Raw genomic sequence first — 7,382 nt, 5'->3', positions numbered from 1 at the left:
TCAAGCAAATCCCTCTATGCCTCTGCCCTATAATGCTCTGTCAAGATCGTGCAGGCAATGGGGTCAATAGCCTACCCACATCTAGGTAATAGGTTATCCATGCCTAGACCACGATAGGTAGGCACTACAATATCAGCAAAACAAACTGGGCAGCATGCCCACGAAACTATATGGTGGGTTAGGTAGTGGAGATGAGCGAGGTGGCCGCATCCTAGGCCAAAAAATTCCTATGCTATCGAAATCCTCCTGGCAAAGGATGCATGTAGACATGGGGATCCTAAAGAGTACTGTTGGGATGGGACGTCTGGTGGGAACATCTATAGGAGGGGCGAGATACAGAGCCACACTAGGGTTTATCCTATGGCAACTCTCATCACGTGAGATGTGCCTCAGCTTGATACAAATAGTGCTCAAGTCGATGGTATGCAATGTGTGCCGAGACCCTCTGCTCCTACAGATATGCCTATAGTTGTCGTACTCGAGTCTCCATCTTCCAAACAAACACACATCATGAGGTGAGAAAGGGGCATAGCACATGAGTAACTCATGCGGCACCAAAATATAGTAAAAGATGATGAACAACTAACCTCGTTGGTAGACTCTACCCACCATGCCTCCAAATCAGCAATATATGCATCACACTCATCTACGAGAGGTGGAATCTGTAGTGTGCACATGCAAAAATCATTCTAACGTGACTTTGCAAAGAAAAAAAACGTGGCAAATTTTCTAGATCAAGAACAATGATCTCTACCTGTACAGATCTCGATACGGCAGAGACCATGTCGTGCAAGGACATGGCTACAGAATGAACGTCCAAATGTAGTCATCCTCTAATGGATTGTTATGCTATTGTAGGATAGTATGAAGCTCTGGTGCCTCGTGCTGATGTCGCACACCTGTTGTCTACTGCTAGCATCCCATCTTGCCACATCTGACTCCTGATCCAAGACGTGCACTGAGATAGCCCACCCTATGCTCGAGGATGAAACTTAGCATATAGCTGCATCGCAAATGAGCGAGGGATCTAGCAGTTGTGAGGCAACCAACCACCATTGGTAGCGAGATACCTTAGATAGATATGCGCTGCCATCATGGGGTGCATATGCTACAATATATGAAAAGGCTGTCTTGAATGAGGTTGCTCGGACGTCGTCTAACCATCCCAAAAAAGTAGATCTAGTGCCACCCTATGAGGAGAATCATGCACAAATAGGGTTGGTTACCGATTAGGAAAAGATTGGATGCAAGTTAACCCCTTATGTGCACTCTATGGTCTATCCCAGGAAAAGGTTAGTCATCTGTTTTGGGAGTGTTCTCTAGTGAGACCGGTATGGAGAAGGCTAGCATGTGCGTTATTTGCTGTAGGTTTGAGTGGGACTGAAAAAGCAGTAAGTTGGTAGTTGGCTCTACTTGGGTTACTATCTGGGTGTCGTTAGTTGTGGCAGCTTGCTGGTTCTTTCTTTGTGTTGCTCTGCCTTTGGCGATTTGGGTCAAGACACTCCCTTGGCTTCTAAATGAAACCTGATAGATCTAGGGGTGTTGGTAGTAGTAGCTAAAGATCCCTTGGCCAATGAGTGTATCATGAAGGTCACACGCCCACATTGTTGGCCTTCCTTTTGTACTTGGTCTTTTTCCTATTGTTTGTACTAATTTTTTTAACAATTTTAATTGAATTGGATTGCTCCTTCTTTTTTTAGGGATTGATTTTTATCTACAAAGCTTTTACTTTCAAGCTAAACTCCTGTTTAATAGCTGAATGCATCAAAAAAATCATTTGCGAGTGGTAGCTAGCTAAGAGTGTCCACTTTTTTACCATTTTAGGCAAAGTGTGACACCCCCAACTCGCAAATACAAAGGATTGCACTACCTCAATTGTGGTACTACATGCAATCAAACTTCAATACGTGGAGGTTCAGGAGCTGACGAGTGGAGGTTCGGGAGGAGCAAAAAGCTCGATCGTGGTATTGTGCAGAAATCACAGCTCAGCAAACAAACCTCGAACATGATTATGTGTCATCCAGCATGCCTACCTCATTTGAGGTGTGTGGCAGCCTACGTGCGCATCCGAAAACCTTGATCATGGTATTTGGGCATGACACTCTGAGCACCCGTGGCAATGAACTAGCAAGCCAAATACCTCAATCGTGGTATTTAGGCACGACACTCTGAGCACCCATGGTAGTGAACTAGCAAGCCAAATAGCTCGATCGTGGTACTTCTACCTCAATCATGGTATTTTATATCTCGATCGTGGTATGCATCGATGACACATCTTGCACCCATGGTAGTGAGTTAGCATTCCAATTACCTTGAACAAGGTATGTTGACGTGGCATATGGTCTACTTTTGGCGAGGCAAATCCTACGTGGTATGCAAGCTTGGTTTTTTCAAAAATTGATTTGTCATAGAAGTACATCGATCGAGGTGAGTTGGCATGCTGAGTTGGTGGAAAAAACCTTGATCGTGGTCGTTTCATGGATCCTTCACATGCATAGGTGTTGCATGAAAACCTCAATCAAGGTATGGTTCTTCATCCTCACATGCATACATGTGTGAAAGAAACCTCGATTACGGTATGTTCATACATCCCTTGCATGAATGGATGTCACATCAAATCTACTATCAAGGTATTGATTATATGGTATGCTGATTTGCCCTATTAATTACCACGATCGAGGTAATTGACTATGATAAGCCATTGTCATTACCACGAGGATGCTAACACGTGTCTAGAGTTTAGTCCAAAACTAGGATCGAGGTGGCAAATGTAAGTTTTTGATGGAAATCAGTGATGGACGTCTTGGATGTACATCTTAGATGCAAGGCAGCATGACGAGGGGAGGGGCAACACGATGAGGGGAGGGACACCCGAAGATTCCAAGTTGGCATCATGTATAATGCGTTTCAATATTTTGTTTTGGGGGGGGCGAGGCAGAGGAAGCATGTTGGCCGAGGTGGAGGCATAGGGAAGGTGGTTGAGTGTAGAGAGCTGCAAGACGAAGGGTGCAGGGTAGAGCCGCAAGACCCTTCCGATTTGTTTCGAAACCCAGGGTGGCTAAGGGAAGGGGGAGGCAGAGGAAGTGGGGAGGGAGGTGATGGCATAGGGAGGGTGGCTGAGGGAAAAGGGAGGCGAAGGGTGTGGGGAGGGAGGTGGAGGCATAGGGAGGGTGGTTGAGGGAAGGGGGAGGCGGAGGAAATGGAGAGGGAGGTTGAAGCATAGGGAGGGGGACGAGGCAGGTGATAGGGAGGGTGGCTGAGGGAAGGGGGAGGCAGAGGGTGTAGGGAGGGAGGTGGAGGCATAGGGAGGGTGGTTGAGGGAAGGGGGAGGCGGAGGGAGTGGGGAGGGAGGTAGAGGCATAGGGAGGGGGGCGAGGCGGATGGAGGCAAGGAGGTGGAGGTGGAAGCGGAGGCGGGGGGAGCGAGAGGCTGCAGCTTGGGCATGCATTGGGGCAAATTCGCTATGGATGTTGGGCATGCATTAGGGCAAATTAAAAGGAAAAAAGAAAGTAAGGCGTAAAGACAGTGGATGCAATGACTGCAATGAATAATATCCAAGTTTACATAGTTTAATTGGGTTCTCTCATAATGTATGATTTGATAAGGTTTGCAAGTGTAGATATTTGTATGAGGTATTGAATCATAGGGTTTTTAAAAACTTTCCTCTTTGCATGCAAACATAGCTAAGAGAGGTTGAGAGAAATGGATGAAAGGACTCATACTCGAAATGTTTGAGGTGAAAGAGTGTGAAACCATCAATGTTATAATATAGTAAGAGGTAATTTTTTTCCTTATCCTTGTAGATAATGTTATGATGAACCATTATTGTTGTTACTTAGCATGACCTCATCAAAATTTTTGTTTGTCGCATTGGTGGTCGAGGGAAGCCAAAGCGGCAGTTTTTTTCCCTCTTGAAACATGTTTTGCAATGTTTATGTGTTTGGATTTCTTTTTTCACATTATCAAATTTTGATATGTTCATGGTTATGTAATGATCTATAAAAGACTTGATCTCATAAGTGCTCGACATACCGAACGTGGGCATATTCTCCACCCATAGAAGCCCATGATCATGTTGGCTCCCTCTGTTTTGAAATTCTATTATGAAGAAGAAATCAAGAATTCTTCCAAGCACATTGTCACCTTTCCTTAGGAAGGTCTTTAGTGCTTGGAATTTGTGGACATAGTATTGGGCTATAGCGACAAGATCTAAATGAAGAAGTCATCTTTCCTCCTCTCGTTTATCGATAGGAATCTCTAAGTTAGTTTTTGGGTTGAGCTTCTCAAGTGCAGCTATCAAAGGCTCCCATAATTTTCCCGCAGACAACAGATAGCGTTACGAAGAACGTCAGTGGTCTCAACTGTCTCAACATTGAGAAGAGGTTTTTCTTAAGGTAGTGCTTATAGTTAGTAGACGTTCGTAGGTGAGAGAAGTCTCGATAGCCTATGTTTGAATGTAGAAGTTTTTCGATATTTGTGTCTAAAAGAGCATCTTTGGCTTGAAGTCTTGTTCCTTTGGTTTGAGCTTTCCACATGTGAACACAAGAAGGTGAAAGAACTTGTCTCACTAAAATTTTCATTGTTTTGAGGAATAGATTTTCTATGGAAAGTGCAAATCGACGGTCCACATTTGTTAGTTCCTCGTTAGTTCCCACTTTGCTATGTCTTGGTAGGAGGTGTGTTTTGGAATGTCAGATTTATGTGGGCTTCCAAAGAAAAGCTTAGGAAAAGATAGTTCCTTGCAAAATTTGTCTTTGAAGATGCTTAAAGGGAAAAATCCTTTGAAGGGTGCAGCTACAATAGTTTGACCTTCGAAGTCTAACACTTGCTGGCTTATATAAATTCCATGAACTAAAGTAATTGTGAGAAGTTCTTCTTCTTGTGTTTCTTGCAAGTGTTGTTCATTGTTATCATATGTTTTATTTTTTGCTTCTATAATTTTAATGTGTTCTTCCCAAAGATGGTTTATAAGAACATTGTTGTCTTCATATAAGGGTGACGACAAAAATTCTTTCAATGCAAGCATCATAGATGTTGGTCTCACAACTCCGCTCATGTATTTATGCTTATATGAGAATTTTCATTTTAATGCTACAAGGATAGTGTCATGTTCATCCAAGAATCTGGGTAGTACTTGTTGTACGGATTTGAGCAAATGGTATTCTAATTGAAACCCAACCGAGCCTCAATGTCATTGAGTGCACTTGTAAAGTTTAATTTGTTAGCCATACACATGTTCTTTGAGGAGAATAAAGGTATTTTTAATTTTATGACATCTTTATAACAAAGCATACATATTACCTTATTCGATGATTGGGTTGTTGCAAGGTTGATTTCATTAGATTGCAAAAATATAGCCATGTCAATGTTAAGTTTTTTCATCTTATATTGAAATTTCAAGGAGCCACAGCATGCGCATGGATAACTTGGAGTGTCGAGAAATTTTTTTAAGTATTGTTTCTTGAAAAGCATACTGTTTCTTTTTCTCTTTTGATGATGTTTTTTGTTGTGAAGTGTAAAACTTTCCATTTGTGGAGTTGGTGTTGCTATGGAAAGGAGTGGTTGAAGAACTATTCTACGTACTTTGTAGACTTTGTTTATAACAGCTGCTATTGTGCGGTGATCTTCCAAATAAATATTTTTGTATAAAGTTGCAATGTCTTTTACTGCAAGTTTGGGATTTTGTGCTACCAGTTCACGTAGAAGCAAATCATTTTCTTTTGACCAAACCTTGTACGAACATTTTCCATCTGAATGAATTAATGGGTTGATTGTGTAAACATTGTTTGATTCATCTAACCTCAAATTGTATGCGGGAACCTTATTGTTTTTGCCTATAGTGATTTTCTTTAGAAGTTTGAAACTGTCGTAATAAAGCAGAGCGAGCGAAGGTCCAAATATTGAGTTGAAGCATTGAAGGACATCCACAATTAGTGCAAAAAGATGCAGAGTTTAGAGCAAATGTTTGAACCTTCTCTATTGTTAGTGTGTATTCCTTGTTGATTAAACAAAATATATGCCACGGAGTGTTTGTGGTGCTCGATGTGGAAATAATGTTTTGGAAAATAGTTTGGAGAATTAGTTGGTACGTAATACTTGGGAAAAAATGTTGCAAACAAATGAGAACATTTGAGTTCGATGGATTTGCCACAAGGAAGGTTGGGTCCTCCGTTAGTTGTTTCTCTCTCAACAATGTGTTTATACTCATTTTCTTATATGGGTTTTAGAAAGTAGAAGTTGCTCAATATGCCAATGTTTGCAAATTATTCAAGAAGAGGGGAATTTCTTAATGTTTGCAAATGTATTGAAGAAGGGAAAAATCACTTGTTCACTCTTAGAATGAAAAGCTTAAATAAACAATATTTTATTACAAAAAGGAAGGCTATCATGCATTAGCCTCAAATATAATTACAGAGCTAGTGCTGTTAATAGTAAAGCTTCCACTAGGTTTAGTTGCTTTAAGCTTGCCTCTAGCCATCATCAATTGCTGCACAACCTTCACACAATATTGGAGAGTTGCATATAAACCTTTTACAAAGTCTTTGATGCCATAGTACACAACATAGACATACTATAATTCAATGGACAAAAGAAGAAGTTTGTAAGACGAGAGGCGAATTAAAACAAAGTTGCATGCACAATTCTACAACTGCAGTTAGTTCGCTTCAAAAGAAGTTAACTGTCTAATAAGGAGACGTATTCTTCGTTATTGTCAAACAATCTATTGGAATTCTGAAATGCTTATAGAGCCTGTGCAGTCTTCTGGAAAAGAAAACAGCAAAGTCCCACAGACGAGAGTCTCCTACTGTCGCTCACAAAGAAAGTGAATTTTTAAGACAACGTACCATATACTTACAAAGAAAAGGTCACGCCACAAAGTCGATCGTGTTTATGGATTATAGAAGCTATGAGAAAACAACGCTTGTGTGAACCAAGAAGGAAAGGAGGAAGAATAGAGTGATGCCTCTATTCTCTCTGAAGAACTTTGCATAGAAAAGACAGAGGAACTATTGGGTGTCCACAATCGAGTTTGCTTGAGAGTCAGCCAAAAGCAGACTTCAGGGTACTTTGTATCGAAAACACGACAACCCAATGCAAACAAATTATGCATGCAACTCTCGATTAGAGCAACCTCAGTGCAGTACCAAGACTCAATGGCCGCCTGCAATACAGTTCAATCTGTGTGCACACAATATTTTGGAATGTAAAAGTAGCTGTAAGTGGTAGTACCATTGTCCTATGAGGATGTAGAGGCCAGTGAAGCCAGCGGCAGAGATAAAAAGGATTTCATAGAGAAAAGGCGGACTGTATTTGGGTGTCGAATTGTTGCATGCAAGCAAATGTGTCCACACTACCAACGGTAAGGTACGAAACACAATAAT

The sequence above is a fragment of the Dipteris shenzhenensis genome, chromosome 14 (genome assembly GCF_047967505.1).
Source record: "Dipteris shenzhenensis isolate YYH24624 ecotype China chromosome 14, Dip_SZ_1.0, whole genome shotgun sequence".
Taxonomy (NCBI): Eukaryota; Viridiplantae; Streptophyta; class Polypodiopsida; order Gleicheniales; family Dipteridaceae; genus Dipteris; species Dipteris shenzhenensis.
The sequence above is the reverse complement of the archived record's forward strand: the minus strand, read 5'-3'. Positions refer to the sequence as shown.